The 24,440-nt window shown below is 43.7% G+C and overlaps 1 long non-coding RNA gene across 1 annotated transcript; it reads right to left on the reverse strand.

The window, feature by feature from the left end:
- Window positions 1-11,229: 11,229 nt before the first annotated feature.
- Window positions 11,230-23,141, reverse strand: LOC115302151. The gene is made up of 3 exons (XR_003913432.1): window positions 23,100-23,141; window positions 21,176-21,284; window positions 11,230-11,511 (listed from the first exon to the last, which is right to left on the reverse strand). It is a non-coding gene; the product is annotated as an uncharacterized LOC115302151 (long non-coding RNA).
- Window positions 23,142-24,440: the final 1,299 nt, after the last annotated feature.

Raw genomic sequence — 24,440 nt, forward strand, 5'->3', positions numbered from 1 at the left:
TTACTTCCTCCAATCATCAAGCCTTCAGGGCGAGGGGAAGGACCTGAATGAACTGCTCAGCAGAGAAAGGTAGAAGGTCCCGGAAGCACATTCCTCAACCAAATGAGATCCAAAGTCATAGAGCAGCCAGTTTCTCCCACACATCCCTTCCCCCAACCTGCAATCAGCAATAATTTTGGAGAAATAAAGCAAATAGATCGCCGCATTCCTACATGTCTATTGCACTTGACTATTCTTTGCAAGAGCTATCCAGGACCAAATGTTTGGAAAGGAAGTTGGCTGGCCACAGTGTCTTTTTTTTTTTTTTTTTTGCTCTTTTTCTCCCCCCTTTTAACTTATTCTGCTGCAGCTGCAAAATAGGAATAGAAGAAGAGAAGAAGAAAAATCTAACCTTCTTCAACCAAACAGCTTTCTGGGATAATTCTTCCAAGTCCATTTTTTTGGAAAACACTTGCATATTATACATTTGTGCTTACATATGCTGAATCTCTTGATAATCCGCTGAGACCTTTTAATTTTTTTTAGGTTAAGAATTTAGAGATGTATTTTCTCGCAAATCCTGAGTCAGGATTAACTGTTGAATTCCTTGGCTTCTATGTAGTCCTAAATGAGCTCTAAAGACAGCTTGTTTTCTTAGGGGTTATTCCCATGTGGGCTAACAGGCAACATTAATATGGATTATGACTAATTTCTTCACAGTCTGCCTCAGTGTTTGTGTTTAGCATATGAAACCTTGGCCTTCCCTTCAGTCTGTATCATTGCTGGCCTCTGTTCTAACAAACAGTAGCAAGCATCATATTACAGACTAATTGATTCTGGTATCTCAGCATGGCACTGGAGAACTCTTGGGTCCTTCCCAATCGGCCCCTCAGCCTCATCTACCTCACTGGAGGAACGACAGACCCATACGGGATCATTTCCGTTGTCACAGCATTGGCTCTCCAACGCCTGCAGTGCCCTTACCTTCTCCCCTGCCACCTGCCAAAGTTCTCCCTGTCCTCTCAGACCAGATCAAGGGCCACCTTCTTTCTGACATTATTCTTACCCACTTCTCCCTCCTGCCCTCTGTAGGCAGAATTCAGCCTTGGCATTAGGTGGCATTTTGTTTATACTCTTACATGTTGTGCAATCTTAGTTTTCAATACTCCTACCATCACTATAATAAAAACAGCCACCTTCAAGTACTCACTAGCTGCCGGAAACTGAGCAGAGGGCTCAGTCTTTCAAATCTCCTTTGATTTTGCCCCATTTTACAGAGGAGGAAGTTAATGTTCCAAGACATTTCACCAAGGAAGTGACAGAGCCGAGCCCCAGCCACTCTGATTCCAGAGCCGGCAGTCTGTACCCCCGGGCTGCATAGCACATTGACATCTGTTCCCTTCTCTTTGTCGGGGTGGAAGCTTCCAAGGAAAGCACTCTGTCTCACCCAGGTTTGCCTTCGTCGTTCCAGGTAGGGCAAGCTCTCAACAGTGCAGCACTTTCTTTTCGAGGAGGGTTTCATCCAGATGTTGGCAGCTGGCGAGCAGGCGGGGCCAGCATGCTTGCTGACGGGGTGGGCTGAGACCCCTGACAGTAGCTGCAGTCCTCGAGACAGAGCACTGCCAGTCCCGCAGGGGTGTATGGTGGCGTGCAGCAGAGTGGAGGAGGGCCCGCTGCATCGGGTGGAGGCCAGGGAGGGAGACGGAGTCTGAGGACACACAATAGCAGGGAGTGTGAGGTGTGTAAAGGCTACTTCAACCTTTGAGCATCTGCCATGAACCAGGCTCTTGAGTTTTGCTTTACAGCCCTTCCCATTCAATCTCTGTTCCCATTTTCAGATGGAAAATGGAGACTCAGAGCGGGGGCTAAGAAACTTGTCCCATGTCACACAGCTAGTTAGTGGCCAAGATTCCTATCCAGTCATAAGCCAGAGAGTCACTGGAAGAGAGTATGCCTATTTCCATCTCAGGTCTCACACCACTGTGCTGTTACTTCCTAAGTATAATGTACTTGCTGGAAAAGGAACATATCAGCTTCGCACAGAAATATTTACTGCACTGCTTCATAATGGGCAAGGAGGGACCGTGTTTCTCTGGCGTGGGGAGATGCCGCTGAACTTTGACCTGGCACGCATAACCAGCATATGAGCAAAATGGGCCACAAAGTGTAGCCAGCTGCCTCTCCCAGACCTTGGGAACCTGATGGGACACTGCAGCAATCCTCATAAATGGTGACCAGGGTGGGGAGGAAAGGAGAACCAGCATCCTTTGAAGTACATCCAATCCACAGAGGTCCTTTGATGGGGCGTGGGGGCAAAGCCCAGAGGCCAGAAGAAAGGTGATGTCACCTCTCAGCCCCATCTCCCCCTGCTCTGAAGGTCTCACCCATGCCTCAGCTTTGCAGGGCTCACATACCGTGTGTCTAAATATTTAAAAGTATAAATCAAACCAACAGCCTGTTAAATAAAGTATGTTCTATCCTCCTACCTTGACAAATCTAATGATATGGATGGGCTAGGCTGAAATATACAGTCCCCACGCTCTCGGAGCTTCCAGCTGGAACAGTGTGGTACCAGTGTGGCCCCTGGACAAATGGCCCATTAACCTTCACTTTCTATCCTGCACCACAGAAGGCCTCAAATGTACATGTGTGCACATTTCAGCCCACACATCCTAGTTCTCTCTATACCATGAGGATAGATCTGCCCTGTGACCACTCAGAGACTAGGATTTCATCATTTGAGCAGAGAATTCTAGGGTGCCAGGAACCTAGAATGAGGCCTAGGTGGGGGCTGTGGGCTCCTCACCCTGTGTGCAGGGGTGAGGCTGGAGGCTAGAGTCAGCCCACCTAAAGTAATGGGCCTGGGCAGGGTCTCGCTTGCGAGTGTCTACTCTAAAGCAATGAATACCGCTGACAAAGAAGTTACATTTATGAATAAAAGCCAAGGGCAGAGACCTGGCCCACCTTGATTATGACTGTAGTAGCCCTTGCACCCAGCATGGCACCTAGCATAGAGCAGGTGCTCTCTAAAGGTGATTAAACTGCATCACAGATGCTCAGATGGATTTCAGGTCACTTGTTAGAATCCCAAAGTCACTATACCCTTTGAACGCTTCCGGAGTAAAGTGGGATTTGAGTAGCTACTGATGCTCACTCCCTGGGTCAGGGAGTCAATCCTTATTTCTCTCCACCCTTGGGCAACTCAAATACTAAAGATAAAATAATTTTATATGAAAATGCCTCCACTTTATTGAAACCTTACACTGAAACGTTGAAAACAAGTGGCCTCCTTTAGGAAAGTTAGTCTTAGGTCACCTTTAAGCAGAAAACTTTAGATCAGAACGCTAAAGCTTCTTCTGTTTAATCCTTCCCCAGCTGAAAGGGAAACAAAGAGTCACACCTAGACTTCACTAGGCCTGCACAGCTCTCATCACTTCCTTGTTTCTTTTTAATGCCAGGTCTTCCATTATATTTGGGGTGGTTATCTTGTGCCCTGATTTCTGGGACTGCAGCTGCCGAGTTCTGCACGGGTACAGAGTGGAGTCCACACTGGTTCTACCCCAGTTACAACAGCCTTCCTCAAGGCATGTGGGGAGGCCAAGCTGGTCTTACTCAAGTCTCATGACCCATCCTGCATGCCTACAATTGCATTCCCTTAGATAATTAATTACAAGTTCAACTGGGTTTCAACAAAGTACATGGCTGAAACTACACGTCGGCTTCATTTGGGGGTATGCTATACCAAAGAACTTTGTTGTCCACATTTTCTATTCTGTTTTCAGGCCAAACTTCTCTGATCTCTTCCATTTCCTTGCCTTTCTTTGCCAAGGCTCATGTAAAATAATTGATGTTTTGGTGAATGACAGCATGGTAATGCCATCCACAAACTCTGAGATATAGGGAAGAATGAGTCAAATACTGGCTAAGTGGTGGACAACAGGGAATCTCATCATTTTTTTGAGGGGGGGCATTAGTGAGGGAGGGGCAGAGAGACAGACAGAGACAGAGAGACAGAGACAGAGACAAAGAAGCGGGGCTCACCTGAAGTGGGGCTCAAGCTCACCTGATGTGGATCTCAAACTCACCAACATGACCAGAGCCCAATTCAGATGCTTAATGACTGAGTCACCCAGGTGCCCTGGGATCCCCTTATCTTGATATCAGTCCTATAAGTTTAAGAAACTTAAGCCTTGGAGCACTCAACTCTTTTACCATTCCTTGTTTGAAGGCTATTGCTGTCAGGGAGGAAGACTTCGAAATGTTGAATAAGATTTGTGGTTTTAAAAAGTTTTCTCCTTTGCTGGCTGGTTGGCCTTTCCATAGCTGTCTTCACTGCCCTCTCCTTCCTCTTACCTAAGAGGTTCTGTCAAAACTGTGTCCCTCAACTGACTTCTGTCCTCTGACCAAACAGAAATGGCCATGTCACCAAGAGATTATAAATCTCCTAACCCCCAAAGGGTCCCTAGGCTTTTACAGTCCTCTGTCCAAGAACCTCAGAACAACCTCCACAGGTCAGACAATTGTCAATGTCAGTGGCAATTATTAACTCTTCGTTCTGAGATAATTAATTAAGATCCAAGATAAGGAACATTCTTCATGTTTCTCCTAGCTGCTGAACCTTAAGTTCTGCCTTCAGGGCTACCCTCCAAGGTGGAGGTAGCCTTGGTATTTCTTCTTTGTCTAGAGAGAGAAATTGTATTGATGTATATCAATTAATCCCAGTTTTTTCCCCCCAAACTTCATAATCATTTTGATCTAGGCACCTGCTATAGCTTCTCATTTTGCTACAGCATGGCATTCATATGCAATGTAGGTGTTTGGAGGATTTTGCCTTGAAAAATGCTCTAGATGTCCATAATATTATTCAAGGAACAAATATCGTATATTATGCAAACTTTCTTGTGATTTATTAAGAGGAACTGGATGCTTGGTTACAGCTCACTCTGAGAGCTCAGCGAGGTGCCTGCCACACAAGTCTTCAGTGTTTGCAGAATGAGTCAACTATGAAGTTCAACATGTCAAGAAAATAGCTGGCACAGGTGAGAATCCATTTTCTCACTAAACCCTGGAATCATAATAAACAAGAAGGAGACATAAAGTCAAAATTCTTTGAATGACATGGGTGCTTTGAATGGGGTAGAATATAAAGAAAAAACAGATGTACAAGTAGTTGATGTGAACTTATATAGACACTTGGACTCAGACACTTGGATTCAAGATGATAGGCTGATTTCAAAGCCCCTTCTCTTCCAAAATCCTTTGGAAATCACAGGAAAAAAAACATAGAGTGCTGGAAGACAGAAATGAGTACTACCAGAAACTGAATTTCTACACAACAGTGAAGATGGAATAATGTCAGTGGCAGGGAGGAAACCCCAGAGTCCTAAAAGAGTTCTAAGAGGAATGTCCTAGAGAGGTAAGATTTTCTCAAGCCTGGCCAAACACCGAACACAGAGTGAACAGTTCCCCAGATCAGCACAGGGCTGGTATGACCAGGGACAGAGGGGCCCCAGTAATGGGCTCCTCACGCTGTGCCTTTGCTCTGAAGCCCCCGCCCCCACCTCCGTTCACGGTGCTTAGCTGGGATAATCAGAGAAAACAGTTTCTCTAAACAAGAACATTTGTGTGTGTGCTCAACGTGGAGAGCAGCTGTCATTCCTAGTGTGGTTACTGAAATCAAGAACAAAACCAAACAGAAAAGCCAAGCCCAGGGCGGCTCAAGAAGTGTGTGTCTGTGTATGTGTGGGGGGGTGGGGGGAGGGGTACACAGAATGGGCATCCACTAGGGGAAAAGAAACTTAGCGGATACCTGTAAGGGACATTTGGAAAATGCTGTTGTTCTTTCGGAAATGTAACTCCCCTCTCTGTTTCCCCACAAAACTTCAGGAAATACTCCACACATTTTTGAACTGCCATTTACATGTTTTCAGAGGAGGAGGGCGATGAATTTAGCTTCAAGTAGCAATAAGACAAGAGCAGGATAGATCAAGGAGAAAAGAACTGGAAGATAATTGTGACAATCTTCTTCAGGATATATGAGAATGTATGGAAGCCATAAAACAGAGAGGAACCATAAAATTACTCAGAAATTTTAAAATGTTACCTAAAATAAATTAAGTAAAAAGCCTAATGTGGACATGGTGAACAAAAAATTAGTAAGTTAAAAGATGAAGTCAAGAATGTCTTCTGGAACAGAGAACAGGAGTCCTGGTGATGACATCAGGATGCCAAGGATTAGAGAGAAAGCCCTAAACACTTCAGAAAAGATAAAACGTTCAGAGAAAAATATAAAAGAAAAGGATAAAGAAAACAAGGAGGGGAGACAAAAGGAAGGAAATAGAGAAAGAAAAAACGCAAAACTAAGAAAAAACTCATAAAGGCTCAAAATCAGGAGTACAAAAGACACACAAAATGTGGCCATATTGACTCTAATGCAGTAAAACTAGAAATTAATAAAAGAATGAAGGGAAAAAAGAAATATATTTGAATTCTAAAAGTATAGAGAACTGTTAGGTTAAATAAGATGAAATGGATACGAAAGCTGGGCGTTTGAATAAGCTGGACAATCCGCGCTTCTGGAAAGTACTGAAAAACGCAAGGGCAACAAAGACACACTGATAAGCATTAGTGTGGATGTGAAGGGGGTTGTACTGAATGTGATAACTGCATATAATTTTTATTCAAATATTTGAAGTCTGGATAAAATAAATGATTTTCTACAAGAAAAATATCATCAAAACTAGTTTGAGAAGACACTGAAGAGAGTCAAATCCATTCTCGCCAGTGTTCCCAGGCTTAGCCTTAAAAACAATTTCTGCGAAGCCTTTAAAGAATATTTTATTGCCAGGTCATGTAACTGTTCCATGGCATCAAACACACACACATACACTGCTTGCAACTCGGGTCCTGACACTGTCATAATATCAAAATAAATACCAAACAAAATAGATCATCTAAACCACATCACATGTGAACCATTCTAAAATATTCTAAGTCAATTTTTAGTGAATTCAACCAAATAAAGTATTAAGAGAGTAATACATGATAGCCAAGAAGGTTTTATGGCAGAAATGTAACAATGATCTAACATTAGTAAGTCTCCATTACATTAATAGTTTAAAGTAGCAACAACTAATGCTTTCAATAAGTGCTGACAAGGCTTTTGGTAAAATTCAACAACCATCGCCAACTAGAGAAAGAAATTAGGCAGGGCACCTGGGTGGCTCAGTCAGTTGGGCGTACAACTTCAGCTCAGGTCACGACCTCACGTTTGGTGACTTTGAGCCACACGTTGGGCTCTGTGCTGACAGCTCAAAGCCTGGAGGCTGCTTTGCATTCTGTGCCTCCCTCTCTCTCTGCCGCTCCTCCGCTTGTACTTTGTCTCTCTGAAAAATAAATAAGCTTGGGGCGCCTGGGTGGCTCAGTTGGTTAAGCGTCCGATTTCGGCTCAGGTCATGATCTCACGGTTCATGGGTTCAAGCCCTGCATCAGGTCTGTGCTGACAGCTCAGAGCCTGAAGCCTGCTTCAGATTCTGTGTCTCCCTCTCTCTCTCTCTGCCCCTCTCCTTATTCTCTCTCTCTCTCTCTCTCTCTCAAAAGTAAATAAAGACTGAAAAAATTTTAAGTAAATAAATAAATAGGCTTAAAAATTTTTTTTAAATAAATTAGGCAAGGAAACTTGGACCTAGTCCAACATTTTTGTTGTATAAGAGGGGAGAACTATAATCCTTCCTATAACTAGCTAATTGGAAATCATAAAAAGTTTAGATTTTCCTTCTGTTTTTATAGTTGCAAGAAGTACTTGCTTAGAAAATGTGATTTCTAAGGAAAAAATAAACACAACTTTTCAGGAGACTGAATACACATAATATTCTGGCCCAGGTAAGAAGATGTTCACGGCCATCTTGTCTTCAGAAATGTTCGGTTAACTGAAAAGTCATCGTTGTTTTTTTTTTTAATGTTTATTTATTTTGAGAGAGAGAGCACGAGTGGGGAAGGAGCAGAGAGAGAGCAGGAGGGGGAGAATCCCATGCAGGTTCCGGTCTGTCAATGCAGAGAACCAGGTGGGACTTGACCTCACAAACTGTGAGATCACAACCTGAGCTGAAATGAAGAGCCAGACACTTAGCTGACTGAGCCACCCGTGTGCTCTGAAAAGTCACAGAGTTTTAAAAGTTTTCATCAAATGGGAATTTCTAGTTATGCATCAAAAGTACTCACTTCTGGTACCCCAGCCAAAGTAACATCAGATAAAGCATTCAGGGTTCTGGATTTGCAAATGACTGAAGAGTACATTTCAAAGCCGTCTCACTTACAGGAATTATGTCAGAGCCCAGCCAGTCATTTTGTTTCTAATTTAGAGATAGGTGTTTCTGTGTAATTGGTAATTCTGCTTCTGCTTTTTACTTCTGGGAGTACTTAGGGGCCACATGACATCCCTTAATGAATACGACAAGATTTGGAGAGACAGCTTAAGTATTAATGCTGTATCTCTTTGGTGTCATACAATCACTATATTCTATTTGATGACCCCACGGATGGTATCTCAACTGCTTAACAATCATTATGACAAAGGCACAGGGCAGCCAGAACAGATGCCGCCCCATCAGAATGGGTGCCCAGTAACCTTTATCAATGCAAACGAGCTGAAGGGTAAACCTGCTGACCATAAAGCCTCGGTTAGTCCCCACAAGCCATGGTTCCATGTTGTCTGTGGAGCAATTGAACACTTGGTTTGAGCTACAGTCTTTTAGAGAATTCATTTATTCTCACAACTTAAACAAAGCTTTATACTTAAAACTCCATTGCTCATTTTCCTCTCTGGTGTATTGCATTGTCAGCAATTGTACTGTCTCCATAATTTTTAACACATATTGTCACCTCTTCTTTGACTTCACTGTTCATATCAACATGGAGAATCATTGTTCTTAATCATCTGAGCTTGAAATTTATGAGTAAACCTATTGGGGACAGATTGGAGATGGCCAATATCAGCGCAACTAGGACCACTACTGTATCTGGAGAGCCAGATAGAGGGAGCATCCGTATCAATTCAGTCTGAAAATGGGCGACAGGGACAGGCAGAACATGATGTCGGGCAGCGAGGAGCCAAGGGTCAAGGAGCAAGACCCAAGGAGGAGGAGGTGACATAACATCTGGTCCCAGAAGTGCTGGGTAGAGTTTCAAGGCAGGGAATCAGGCCCCTGAGTGTAATGGAGAGCTTAGATGCAGAGGCCCAAGGGAACAACCTAGCTATTTGCATTTGAAAAAAAAAAAAAAACTTTAAAGAAGAAACATCAATGCTATGGGCTAGTGTAACTTTGGAGCCTAAGCCAAAGAGTGGGTCTTTACACAAGGCACCAGATGGCTAGATTGTGTTCCTCTCATTTTCTGACTGGCCAAGCCCAAGCCCCAAGGCTCAGGGAAGCCATCTTGAATCTTTGGATATACATTATCCATGGGAGGTGGTGGGTTGGATGGTGAGCTAGGCACTTGGTGAGAAAGCCAGTTATTGGAAATAGGAGTAAAAGAGTTAGACTCTGGTTGGTATAGGCTCCAGTCTGTGGCTCTGGCAAGCACAAGTCCTTGCTTTGAAGTGCTGCATGGCTGCCATCAAGCTGTATTTTAAGGAATAAACTGTGTGTTTGCTCATCCCTGAGGAAGCCCCTAATACTAGAAAGCCAAGTCAGTGGGAAAGGGTGTGTGGTTGGCTGAGGCTAAGTACTAAGAAGTTAAGGATCAGATTTAAGCTGTGAGATGCTAGCTGCTTTATTAAGAGTGGTGGAAAGAACACCGGATTTGGGGCACCCTGAGGGCAGGACCTTTGCATGCTTCAGTCTCTGCTGCATTCCCACCACAGAACGCACTAAGTGGCACACAGTGGTGCTCAATCAGTGCAAATACATAAATACAGATCTGCATTTAGTCTTGGCTCTGCCACTTACCAGATTGCCACTACAACTGGAATATTATCTATACAATGTGCATAACAGGTGCTTAGGAAGTGGTTGTTGTGATGGTTGATGATCACGCCCTGATGCTCTCCAACTAGAAGCTTCTTGAGAAGGACTTATTCTATATGTCTTTGCAGACTATGGATCCAGCACACCAAGTTTTACTTCATAAATGCTCAGCAAATATTTTCTGCTGAAGAGCTAAGTGTATAGTGCTTCCACAAAGGGCAGCCCAATGTTGTATTAACAGCAGGGACTCCAGAGCCAGATGCTGGTGGCTCCATCCAGACCCCACCACTTGTGAGGTATGTGACCTTGGGCAACTGACTTAACCTTTTTGCTTTAATTTCCTCATCTGAAAAATAGAGGTAGTAGAGTACCTTTCTCACATAGTTACTGCCAAGGTTAAATGAGATAATATATATAAAGCACTTAGAATACTGCCAGGCATATGGTAAATACTACTATCTAAATATTGCCCAATGCTTAATTTTGATCCAGTTTTTAAACTTTTTATTTTGAAATAAGAGTTCACTTATACCCTTCGCTGTTTCCTCTAATATCAACATCTTCTATAACCACAATACAATGATCAAAACAAGGACATTATAACTAGGTACTAGTTAAATACCAGTTACTGTTTAATACAAAACTATTAAATAATTTACAGACCTTATTTGAAGGTCACCAGTTTTCCCACTCAGGTCCTAATTTCTGGGCAAATCTGGGATCTGGCATTGCAGTTAGTCGACATGTCTTTTCAATCTTCTCCAATGTTTAATAGTTCCTCAGGCTTCACATCACTCTGACAAATATTAGCCAACTGTTCCTCACAGCATCCTTCCATTTGGATTGGCCTGACGATTCCTCAAGATTTAGGCTGAGGTGGTGTGTATGTGGCAAAAGTACCAGAGAAGTAATGTTGGCTCTTCCTCGGCGCATCATGTCAGGAGGTAAGGACGGTGGACATGTCTCACAACTGGTGATTTTATTTTTGATCACTAGGAAAAGGTGGTATCCATACTTCTCTGCTCTAAACCTACACTTTTCCCTTCGTAATTAGTTAGTGTCTTACGGGAAGATACTTTGAGATTGTGCAACTATCCCTTTTCTCATTAAACTTTTACCCACTGAGTTTAGCAATCATTGATGATTCTTAACAGTAATAGCTATTACTGTGGTGTTTGCCCAATGGTGATTTTTAAACTTTTACTCAATTATTTATTTATATCAGTTGTATTCATGATTATTTTATTTTATTATCATTATATGATATTATTATATTTGATTGGATTATTTGATATTTGGTATCGTCCCAGCTGTGGCCATTAGGAGTTCTTTCAGGTTGACTCTGTATTCTTTAGAAATGCAGTCATTGTTTTTTAAAGTGTTTCCATCCTTTATGGTATCATCAGATGTTCTAAGCTCATCTTGTATTTTTCCTGCTCTAGCCTTGGAATCAACCATTTCTTCAAGGAGTCTTGCCTTTTTCGTGTTGGAGAATGGTATTTAGAAACCAAGATCTGGATGCCAGGTGTGCTTGTTGCTATTGGGATGTCATTGCTTCTAGGTCTCCTCACTGGACAGAGTCAGGAAATATATGCATATACAGTCACATACAGATATACAAGTTTCTTTTAATTTAGTTTTAATTAGTTAAGAAAAACATACATTTTGTTCTCTTCTGAGATATTTTCCAAAGAAACACAAACCATAATCTTGTAATTCTACATATTTACTTACTGCTTCAGAAGGCACCATAATATGAGTGCTGTTTAATGACTCAGTAGAATGAACTCTCTGGACTAGAGAAAAAGGAAATGAAAAGGCTTTGCTCCCTCTAGTGGTCAAACTGAGTAACTGGTTTTATGGCCTTGGGACATAAAGAGACAAGAATTGAATATACAAATGAGATAATGGAGGGATGAGCAATTTGTTAAAGATACTGACCAACAGGGGGACATATGTAGTCAGACAGAATTAGTATGTGACTCTCTTGTGGCATGAATGAACCTAAAGGGAATAATTTACAGCTAATGGTTGGCTGGGTTGCTTGAGATCATAACGTAACCAACATGTCACAAAAGCCTTTCACCATAGATCATCTCATTGGATACTCACAACAATCATGGGAAGCAGGTAAAGCAGATTTTCATTACCCTCACTTTCAAATAAGGAGCCAGTCTCAAAGAGGTTAAGTGGCATGCTTAAGTTAATATAACTTGTACGGGACAGAGCTGGAACTTGGTTTAAACTTGTACAGTAAGGAAGAGTTGGTGTGTTTTGTTATTGTTAGCACTCTCCTTTTTCTGCTAAGGATTTTTAAATATGTTAAACACATTGTTACAACTGAAAAAAGTACAAAACATGAACCTAAAAATCCAGCCCCATAATTTAGAAAGGGAAGGAAGGAAGGAAAGTCGGAAGGAAGGAAAAACATCTTCCACATTTCGACTCTTGCAAACATTTTTAGCAGTTCGTAAAAGTGAGAAAAAGACAATCCTAGCTATCAGTGAAGTTCTTTACCAAGTTAACACCTAGTTAAAACAGGTAATGGAAGTTTTATAAATACGAAATCCAGACTCTCTATAAACTTCCTACCACCAGATGTGGACTGAGATATTCACCGGTCTGGGACGCTGGCCACCACAAACCCTCTGAGAGCCACCGAGGAATCACACAACCGTCGCACTCCACGTGACCACTGGTCTTTGTAGTGTGACCCTTGCTTTGGCTGAAGAGGAATATCACCATGAATCCAGGCCTAACTAAAAAGGATGCTTTTCCTCATTTTCATCTACAGAGATTTGAAAATAGGGAAGAGACTGATCAATACACTCATCTTTCTGTAATCATCTGAGAGGCCAAAATGGCCTGAGGGATGATACATTGCACACACAATGTGAATCCCTAAAAGCTTCTGGTCTCTGAAGGTTATTACAGAAACAAAGATGAGAAGTAATAAAGCTCTGTCATTTATTTAAAGTGAGGGACTTCATCTTGTCTCTCCTGGTACTTTCTCTCCCCTCTCTATTCCTAAAATGCTGACTGGACAATATAAAAGAGAGGGAAAGGTACTGATTTCAAACCTTCAGGAGGGCCATTTGGTCAGTTGACTCTAGAAAGGTAAAATTTATCAAATAATCCACAAATAAAAGTTGGTGTTAGGTTAACTTCCAAAATGATGCCAGACTCAAGACTTGGGGCGTGTCATTTTAACCCAAGTAAAAATGCAGGAATGACACAAAAACACTCCCCTCCCTGTCCACCGGGAGTAACAGAATTCCAAGCAAAGCTGCATTATTATTGGACCTACGAGAGCTGGCTGTTTGCATGAAGTTCAATAGAACTGTTTATATCACTGATGTACTGTGAAATGTAATTGCTAAATCTGGTTTGGAAAATCAAAATGTGCAAAACGTGCCGTGAAATAGAATTTCCAAGTCTAGTTGGGAAAATAAACAAGAAAAAAAATTGTGAAAACCTAAGCATCAGATACTTTTTGAGGTCAAACCTTTAAAGGGAATTCAAAGGTTCTATAAAAAATCCTCATTGTCTCTTTCCCCTTGTCCTTAGCTAGCCAGTGAGGAGACAAAGAGCAGGCTCATGTCAACATCTGGCTAGTGTCTAGGCTCATGCTCTCCTCCCACACACAGGTGCCGCCATATGATGTCTGGCCGCCACACAGCACAACCTGAGGAAGGGCATCCTGGGAAGAAAGTGGGCATGCCCTGTTTTCTGCTCCATCACACCCATGGGCACCACCCCCAGTATAACACATGAAACGGAGAAATCCTCATTCCCAGCTAGTTCTGTGGAGCAGGAAACACAAAGACCATGACCGTCATCCCTGCCTGCTTGTCCCAAGGAGGGGGTCTTCAGTACATGGCCAACTGGAGCCTGCCCACCAGTTATGGGGGTGTTGTCTTCTGGGACTAAACCATCTAAAACCCAACATAAATGGGATAAGGTGAGCCCCCTACAGGAGTGTAAACATGCTGAAGTGCCACATGGCAGTTCAGACCTTAACCGTGCGGGCTGTGCTCACTCCTGCAGCGATATGCAGTTATCACCGTGCTGAGACTCTGCTCAGGTGTTTCCCTCCATGAAGTCTCTGAATTGCCCCATTGCCTGGCAGGGTGTCCTCTTTCTTCTCTGTTCCCAGAGCTCAAGCAACTCCTGAACTGTGGTGGCAGAGCGAGCCCATCATGGTAAGCCCATTCCCCTCCCAGGGCAAACCCCTGAGTCCAGATCATTCATCCTTGTAGCTCAGTGCCAACCCCAAACAGGGACTCAGTAAGAATAAAATCCGTGCTGATTGGATGAAAGGATTAATGAGGAAGCAAGACAATTGTCATGTTTATCAGGATACATCTGGGGCTGAAGTGCAACTGAAGGAATTTCTAGTGCAGCTCCACGTTCCCCGAAGTGTGGCCAGTGGAATACAAGCCCCTTTGGTGTGTGCTGCTCCCATCCCCCTGGAAGGAATGGATATTTAAAGGGGTATTCTCTCGCCAAATCCAAATAAGCTTGGGAAATGCTGCACACTGTAATGGCTTCCTAAAGAAATATGTATCTATGAGTGTTATAAAGTCCCTAGGAAAACCTACAGTTAAGAATCCTTTCAAAAGTTGGTTTCACCTGGTGTTGAGCAAACTAATTCTTTTAGATGCCTGGTCTGTCAATTATGCACTGTTTTATGAGCCAACCCTGATGCACTGATGAAAATTTCAAAGAGAGGAACTTCCATTACAGCAGTGCTTCTCAAAGTGTGGTCCCCAGACCCACAGCAGCAGCAGCCGGGAATTGCTAGGAATGCAACGTTCATAACCCACCCTGGACCTACTGATTCAGATCCTGGGGGCAGGGATGTAGCAAACCGTGTTTCAACAAACCCTCCAGGTGCTTCTTAGGGGTCCCCCTTGCTCATTCAGAGAGGAGGGGTTTATCCGTGGGGTGAGTCAAGAGAAGGGATTGCCCAGCCTCTCTGTTTCTGTTCTCAGATCTGCTGTTTGCAACAGAGTGCATTATGGGCTGCCTCATTGGTAGGCTGTAAGCTCAAGGGCCAGGACCTTCTGTGGGGAAGGCCTGTGGATTTGCAATGCCGCATGGGACACGGTGGGTAAATGATCCAGAGATGCAGCATGAGCAGGGCTTTTGCCCACAAATCAAAAGTCTCACCTTCCAAAAAAGGGTTACTCTTATCAGAAGATAGCATTTTGATCACTCTCTGCCTGTCTTCTATGTCTTCATTGGCTCTGAGCTTGGGTGGGGAAGAAGGGAAGATTTTGCACAGCTACCATGTGGCACAGCTCAGAAGTCAATGTGGATTGTGCTCCGAGGGTAACAGTCTGGTTATTCTTTAGTCCCATAAAACCCCAATTTTGTTGGCTGTGTAGAGTGCTATGTTGAGAAGGACTAATGAATTGGGAGTACTGCACCCGGGCTCTCTTCCCCCTCTTCACCAAGCAACCTTTAACACAGAACTTGTTCTTCTAAGTGGACTAGCCTATTAAGAAGGAGTGCCCTGAGCCAACCAGTTACAGGTGACTCCCTAGATGGTTGTCCCATAGGAAAGCGATACACTGGCCTTTGGCTTTGTTCCTAAGCCTCTTGTGTGTTTAGTTGGTGGTGGGTTCAGCCAGAGCCCAGGCACCGCCAGCGGAGACTTCATGTGTGCTGGGACGCTGGACTGGGCTCTGGCCACTGTAACTTTGCTTGGGTGTCTTTCATCACACGGAGTGATTGGGCAGAACGGACCTTTTCTCAACTTGCGCTTTCCATTTCAAAAGGCAAAGCATTTGGGCAAGGGGGGATGGCGAGATGGAATTATCTAGGAATTTGATCCTTGTGGTCATTTCACAGATTAAAATGTTCCATCCATCCCTTTTCTCAAGAGCAGGAATTTGGTACCTGTATTTTCTAGATCATTACATTACTCTTCTTGGCATTTGAAAAAAAAATTGTTTTGTGTGTCTTTGAGAAAGAGATTTAATGTGTTTACCTTCCTTTGATGCCTGTTTCCTCTTTGAGTTTCTATTTCTATAACCAGTGATGCCCTTCATGTAGTTTTGTAATGTGAAGCCCACACAGAAAGCTTTTTTTTTTGGTGAAACTACTTTTCTAAAATTACTTAAGAGCTGCCAATTCTGAAAAGCAGGCTTTACTGAATTAATTTTGAACAACAACAATGCCAACTAGTTAAGGAAGAAGAAAATTGAGAGGTATGAGCACTGTCAGAGTTTTCACATCTAATCTCCTACGCACCCCTGCAGCCAGAGTTAATCAGGAGACTATTCCTGTCTAGAAGAGTAAATGTTTAGGAGGAAATGAGCAAAACTTTTGTGAAATTGACAACGCTTTTAAAAAAGGTCAGAACATGCCAAAGTCTTCTCAGAACTGACAGTAAAAATATAGACCTTCCCTGTCATCTCCCATGTCTTGCTATGACACCTAGGAGGTCATGTGTTAGAAAAGGTGCTCAAAATGCCACCTTCCAGATTTCTGGTGACTTCCAGGGTAGCATTACACCTACACAGCAGAGGCTGTGGAGCCAGGCTGCCTCCATCCGTGTGTGGGCGTCGCCGTGAACTAGCTGCGCTGTGCTGGGCAAATCATTCCTCTTTTTGAGCTCTTATGTAAAATGGGGAGCATAAGAGTGTCAGTTCACAGCCTTGCAGAGAAGAGTGAGCTTAGTCATGTCAAGGATGTTATACTGTAAGCATTTTCCTACATCATTAAAATTCTTCAAATGAGCATTCCTTGTTGGTCATATAATATTCCATTGAATGGAAGATCCGCTATTTTATTTAGCCAGATTCTTTGATCTTTCCAGCCTGCCTCTCTGTGTCCAGAAAGAAACTGTTGCAGATTTATGCCAGCTGCCCCAAGCACAGCGTCAGGCTTTTACACGTGCCTGCCGCCGGGCCTCTGTTCTCGGAAAGGCATAACTTGTGTGTGACTAGAGACAGCAAGCCCTCCTGGCCTGCATAGTGTGGGCTGCCCGCTGGAGCCCTGAAGCCCCACCTGCCAGGGGGAGGGTGGAGTCTGGCACTTGGGTTGAATGAATGCACCTGTCTCAGGGCAATGCAGTTGCCAGGAGAAGGTAGAAATCCCAAGAAAGAGGGTACAGAAAAGTGAGGAAGGCAAATGGCAGAGGGAGAGGGTCAGAAACACTGTGTCAGGGCAGCGTCCTAGCAGGGCTTCCTGACTTTCGCCTCCGTTGCTCCCAGCGCATCCCTGCCTACTTTCTGCTCCTATGCACTTCCTTGGGCATGGCGGGCACAGGGCCATCCATGCAAAACAGCACAAGAAAAATAAAATCTTCAGAGGGTGCTGCAGCCCTAAGAAGCTCTTCTATTCAAGACCCCAGACCTTGGCCTTAACTCAGCAAATGCAGTAGCCCGTGTACAGATGTGCAGGCGGACCAGAGCCCAGTGCAAACAAAATGCGGCAGAAAGCATTTGCTTCAGATGGACTTTCTGGGCTCTCTTAGGATGTGGAGGCCAGCACAGAATGCAGCTGTCTGGCTCTCTTCAGGATAAAGATGACCAATGGTATGTGACAGAGGAACTGGAATGTTTATTTACAAAAAATTTTATTTACCTACTTCTGGCACTGATAGACCTGTGAGTGTATTCACATTTTTTATCCTTTTTTAAAAAATGTTTTATCTTTCTGGGAAAGAAATCTCTTTAGAATCTAATGCATCCACATTTTAACATAAATCAGAAAGGAGCAACTGTTGGGTTCTGCTGACAGTCTTTCATCTTATTTTGGTTTACTTCTGATTGGGGTGGGCAGAATGTTAGACTAAGTCATCATTTGGAATCTTGAAACTGTCACTCATTTGATGTATGATTCTGAATGAATTATGTGTGTGATATTAAATAAATGGTTTAATTCTTCTGGATCTCAGTTTCCTCAAATGTAACATGAAGAAGCTGAATAATTCAACTGAGGAACCCAAGGCTCATAAGTAAAATATTTACCAGACAGAAGTGCTTGGACCCCTCCCGTCAGTACACACACTGACCCCAGACCTGTGGTAGAGATCTGGGAGCTCCCTGGCCTGTATGACGTGAACCCTTTCGTTCTGTGATCAGAGGGAGCAGGGGGCAGGCATGGATCTTAGTGAACAGGCCCTAGGGCTCAGGCAGCAGGATGCACTCAGGGAGCAAAGGATAGCGACTGTTTACTAAGAATTATGTCCACAGCAGGATGAGTGACAATAGCCCCAAATGGAAACAAACCAAGTGTCCACCTAATGATGAATATGGTGAAAGAAAATGCAGTATATCCATATGAGGGGACATTATGCAACCATATAAGGGAATGACATCTTGATAAATTCTGTAATATGGGTGAGCCTTAAAACTTTATGGTTAAGTTTAAAAACCTAGACACAAAAAGGCCACATACTGTATGACTCTGTTTATATGCAATGTCTAGAACGTGAAAATCCATAGAGATTTGGATTACATAATACATAACACTCCCATAATACTTTCTAGTACATTCACCGTTACCAGGGGCTGTGGAGGGGCCAGGGTGGGTGGGAGACAATGGGGAGGAACTACTAATGAGCATAAGATTTCTTCCTGGGACAACGAACATGTTTTGAATTAAACAGAGGCAACGGTAGCACCAATCTGTGAACGATCACTGAGTCATACACAAAACAAAAGGTCAATATCACGGTATGTGAATTACATCTCAACAAAACTGTTCTTTAAAAAGGTATCATGAGATGCTATGCGTGCATGTATTTTAAAATTCAGTGACATACACAGGTACCCAAGATAACACAAAATGGCAAAATCAGCACCAGAAAAAAACAGAGAATTTGACTCGACTAGCAAGTGTTAAGAGATTCAAATAGGAGTTAAATCTCCCTTCTTACCCAGAAATCCAGGCCCAGATGGTTTTACAGGTATGTTCTACCAAACTCTAAAGAAACAGTTAATTTTAATCTTAAATAGATTGTGCCAGAAAACAGAAACAACAACAAAAAATTTGTCCTGTTTCTTCTATAAGATCAGTGTGTTTTAGTTAAAAATCAGATAAAACCAATATGAGAAGGAAATTATAGGCCCATTTCACTTCTGAACATAAATGTGAAAATCAAAATAAAATTTTAGTTTACCAAATCAGATACCGAATTCTTTTTTAAAAATGCATCGTGACTAAGTAGTTTATGAAAATGGTTTGGCATCAGAAATTTTATCAATGTAATTTATAATAAACAACAGAAAACACATGATATCTTAAGCTACCAGAAAAAGCAGTGATTCATGTGTTATTTTTCAAACAATTGCTTAGACCTTAGAGTAGAAAGAGAGCCTTCTTGATGAAATAAAGGTTTTATATGCAAACGTATAGCATGTATTACACTGAATGGAGAAACTTCAGATGCTTTTCTCGGTTTAGGGGCAGAGAAAGAGGCTGTTTCTGAAGAAACCCAGAGGTTGTCCCCCTGAGGACCAGGGAGGTCAGAGATTGCCATGTTAAACAAGTCACGGCCTTCCTGTCGCCTTTCTCCACTCTCTCTCACACTTCGATCCTATAGGGGTGAAAAACCATGCTTCCCAAGACTGGGGGGCTGAGCCTGGGTCAGAGCTCAAGAACTCAAACTCCTAACCTTGGCCTCCACCTTGTTCCAAGCCCAGACTATGAACATGCAGAAGCCCAAACTGTGGATGATGTGTAAAGTCTAATTTTTCACTGGACCAAAAATATGAATTATTGTGCTAAGACTACTTTTGTTACCTAAAGAGACCACAAAACTCCCAAGACTTGTCCAAAATTTCATCCAGGAGCAGAGAAGAACTAGTCCCACACAATCAACTTATAGAAATTAAAGGACACAACTAGAAAGGCGCTGTCATTACAGTCATGTGCAGTGATACTGGAGATAATCATTACATTATTTGTCACCAGTCTTGGGGGGGTTGATATTGTTATGAGAATAACATCAAACCCATAGAGGGGAAAGCTCTTACTTTGTGGAGGTTAAGGAATTTGAACAGATTCACAGAGCAGCCAAGTGGCAGAGCCTGGATCACATCCTGGATTTCTGACTGTATAGTCTTACTTGTGAATAGAGCATTTGAGGTCCAGACTTGAGACTGTGTAAGAACTCTTGACCTACATCGGGCTCTGCTCCACGCAATACTTTCTACATGAAATCCCTGTTTCCTGGTGATCGTCCTGGGTTGAATCTCTCTTTAAATGACCCTAAGCAAAATATTCCCATCCCGATTTGTACTTCTCTCCTCCATCATTCTGTGCCTGATAATGCCACAAGACCTGCCACCAGCAGGAAGACAGGTCTCTCCCCTGTCAGTCCTCTGCTCCCCCTTGGCCCTGAAGCCACAAACTCTAAGCCTCATGTCTGGGACCCATCAGCCCTGTGCAGACCCAGGGTAAAGGTGCCTCCAACTCCAGAGGATACAAAGCATGATTTCCAAGAACTGCACTCAGGTCCTCTCTGGACAAGGGATGCAAGGAGCTAGAGCCGTCCCCCCTCCAAGTCCCTGTAACAAGGTGGGAGCAGCTGAAAGGGACCTCCCTGTTGTAAGTCCATGCTGCGTCTCTGCTCTCTCCACTTGTTTACACTCTTATTTTGATCTTCGATCCAGTCAAGTTGCTGAACTATCTTCTTAGTTCTAATAGTTTTATTCTCCTGTTGATTACATAGGTTTTTCCAGGAATTAAAAAAAAATGTTTATTTATTTTTGAGAGAGAGCGCGCACACTCTCGCTGTGCCACGAGCAAATGGAGGAGGGACAGAGACAGCGGGTAAGAGAGAAGCCCAAGCAGGCTTTGTGCTGTCAGTGCAGAGCCGGACACAAGGACTCAGTCTCACAAACTGTGAGATCATGACCTGAGCTAAAATCAAGAGTTAGAAGCTTAACCGACTGAGCCACCCAAGTGCCCCAGTTTTTCTGGAATTTCTATTACTGGGTAAGCTACCAACAATTTTGACTGGTTCTCAACTTTAAAGGAACATCCAAGCAGTCTTTCTGCACCCAGGGCCTGCCTCACTAGCTACAGGCTACCTCCGCAGTCACACAGGGCTCCAGACTTGGATTTAGGGTGTGTCATTGCCGTCTTGAAATCATCATAATTTTTGAACCGAGGGGGTCCCCTGTCCCGAGGACAGTAGGTGATGTTTATGTAACAAAATCTACAACAGTCAAGAGTTAGCACAGCATAATTTCAACTCAACGGCCTTGTCTTACCTGGCTAGCAAAGCGTCCTCTTGTTGACAGGCTGGACTGTCATGACATGAAAGAGCTGGGTTGTCACTCTTCTTGCCAGAAAAAGTTCTGTATAAAGAAGCTGTTTTATCTGTTAAAAAAAAAAAAAAGGTAGTCAGCTTAAGGATATTTTAAGTGACTTGTGGCTGAGCCTAATGCAGAGTGGGGCCATGAGAAGTCAGTTGTCCTTATTAGGTCAGAAATCAAGTCATTCCAATTTGGATTATTAGGAGAAAATAACCAAACACAATGGTGAACATAAAAATCATTTCAGGAAACTATTGGTCAGATTCCCTACTTGAGCCCGAAGACCTTGCTGACATTCACTAGGGAATTCATTATTTTTCCTTTTTCTGGGAAGCAAATGGGCTTAACCAAGTACGGCTGCTGTGCCAGCCCCCCGGTCACCCTGCTAAGCTCTGGGTGCTTTTTCCCTGACCAAGTTTATAAGATTCCACGAAAAGTCACTTCCGATGCAGGAAGTATGCTTGCTTCCTGCCTGGAGAGGCACTGACCCCTCAATTCAATGAGGTAAGACAGTGTGAAACCCAGCGGAAGGACTGAGAGGGTCAGAACATCCTCCACCACCACCACCACCACTCCTGGTGAACTGATATCCAGGCCCAGGCTTGGAGCTTGGCTGTGGTTCTGGGCCACACCCTCTTGGCCCCCATTTTGTCCTAAGGAACTGAGGCACTTGGGGGGGTGTCCACGACTTCCTGCTTGATCAAGAAATTGACCCCTCCATTTTCTGGTGGAGGGCTAGAAGCTGGAGCACGGTCTGCAGGGAGTGCTAAAGAAAAACAGAAAACAAGCAAAAATTCTGACCAGCTGACAAGAGCAATTTAAGGTCTCTCTCAAAAAGGGGAGTCATCTCTACACCTGGCATTTCTATATTAAAAACCTTGTCCCACTGAGTGGGCTTGAGAAAGGGCATATGCTTAGCCCAGAAACAAATACTCGGGGGCAGGGGCATGAAGGTATCAGGGGACCACACATGTTTGTGGCTTGCCAAGGGCAAGGCCAGGGCAAGGGGATGCTGTGGCAACAAGCCAGCTTCTGTGGATTACAGGGAACAACTGTCTATCTGAAGGGCACCCTAAGTCCAGCTATCCACACGGTACAATTTCGGAGGGCCTTGGGAGACCCTTAAACCTTTTGTTATTGACATATGACAAATATTCAGAAAAATATTCCTCTAACTGAACAACTCGATGAAATTTTACACACTCCCCACACCTGTGTAGTGAGCATGGCGATTGCTACCAGCTCCCCAGAGAGCTCTGCCAGCCAATACCCTGTTCCCAAGGGTGACCATGATGCCGACTTCTAAGGGCATCAACTATTTGACATGTTTTGTACTTTATATAAATGGAATCAGAAATCTGGACCCTTTTTTGGGCCGGCTTCCTTGGCTCATCATTGCATTTGTGCAATCCAGCCATGGTTGTGACTGATTCATTCTCATATGTGAATAAAGTATTATTTATATAACAAGTCTACTTGTTTGATGGACATTTGGGTAGTTTCCAATTGGAGACTATTACAAAGAATGCTGAACATTTTCGTACATGCCTTTTGCTGAGCATGTACATACTTACTCCTCTTTGGCAGGAATGGAATACTGGTCCAGAAAGTCTGGGTTGTAGTAAATACCCAGCTTCCAAAATATTTGTATCAATTCACATTCCCTTCAATAGTGCAAGAGTTTCAATGCTTTGTCACCCTTGAAATGTGTTCCCTGTTGGTCGCCTCAGAGACACCTGAAGTGTCGCCATTGGAGGTGACACCTCCTGAAGAGAAAGCCCATGCTCTTACTGGTTGTCTATATGTCATGGCAGTGCTCATTCGGGAAGCTGAGAGACTTTGACAAGACACAGGATCAGAGCAGCAGAACATCGTGCACCTCGTGGCTTGGGGACAGTGGAAAGGCTGTGGTCCTAAGGTTGTGTCCCTGGCCGTCAGGTCTGTGCCTGGCCTCAGCTGCACCCTGGGCAAACAGCAGGTCTGGTACTTGTCCGGCAGAGACCTGGTCCTCTCATTCCCTGGGGAGGAAAGGAAAGCCATGCTGGTGCCCCCGTGCCCCCAGGAAGAGTGGGGCCCCTAGCTGTGCAGCCCCTTGATTCTTCCTGCTTCTCTGGCCGGGTCCACAGCCCCATCACCCGTGCCCATCCCCATCACTCCCAGCCTCCTTCTTTACTTTTCTCCAAAACAGGAATTACTTTGCACATTTTCTTTCCAAGTCCAAAAATAGGGAAGAGAAGGGAACAGCTAATCTGGTCCAGCTGCTGCTTTTTCTACTTAACAAAGATTTTTTTTTTTTAACAGTAATTCTCTCTCTGGTTTTTCCTCACATCTGCACAACCTCCTTCCTTCCCTTTCCCCCCAACACCCCTTTTTACAAAACCACTCTTTCTAGAGTTCAGAGAATGTTTTCTTCCTCAGCTTCCCATAAGGTATCTACCCAACCAAAGGGGTTCCTCCTCAGCAGTGATGAGCCTCCCATGCTGGGATTTTTATCTCTTGTCATGTACGTATTCTGGTTGGATCACTTGCTGGTTTCTGTGAGTTTCAGCACATCTTACCCCAGGTAAAGTCCTGGCCTTCTGGTATCACAATGTCACTTTTTGACAAGTTTGGAGGATAGGCAGAGGTGATAAGAACCCCCAAACAGGCAGCTTCAGTGGGCAGACAAGCTGTAAAGTGAATTGTATTGCTTTGTGTATTACCATGTACTAAACTAAACTCATGCCTTCATTCATTTATCCAATCTGCATTTCCCAGGCACCTAGCTTATGGCAGGCTTGGATCCAGATGCTGAGTGGATGCAGATGTACTTCCTACATTGCTCACACTGAAGACTGCATGGTGAAGGCTGGTAGTAAGGGGACTGTGGGACTCTTCCAATAGCAAAAGACACCATCGACAGCTATGGCAAGGGACCAGGCTTGAACTGGAACTATCCTGGACGAATTCTGACAAATGAGGACCCTATTTACAGAGTAGGCATTTTGCCTGAAGCTTAGGGCACTCACTGGCTTTAACCAAGGTGGTTTCCAGCTAGGTCACAGTAGGAATGGGGGCACTAACTCCCTTAGGTTTCCAGTGTGGTTCCCTACTTGCAGCCAAACTGATTTCTGGCTCTAGCAATGTACCATCCCAGCTTCCTTTAGCAGCCAGCAAAGCCTGATCTTTTGTCCCTTCCTCTTGCCTCCCTCCATTGCAGATTGGTGGGTGTGGGGCCACC

This window comes from Suricata suricatta, chromosome 9 (assembly GCF_006229205.1).
Source record: "Suricata suricatta isolate VVHF042 chromosome 9, meerkat_22Aug2017_6uvM2_HiC, whole genome shotgun sequence".
In the NCBI taxonomy this organism is placed as follows: domain Eukaryota; kingdom Metazoa; phylum Chordata; class Mammalia; order Carnivora; family Herpestidae; genus Suricata; species Suricata suricatta.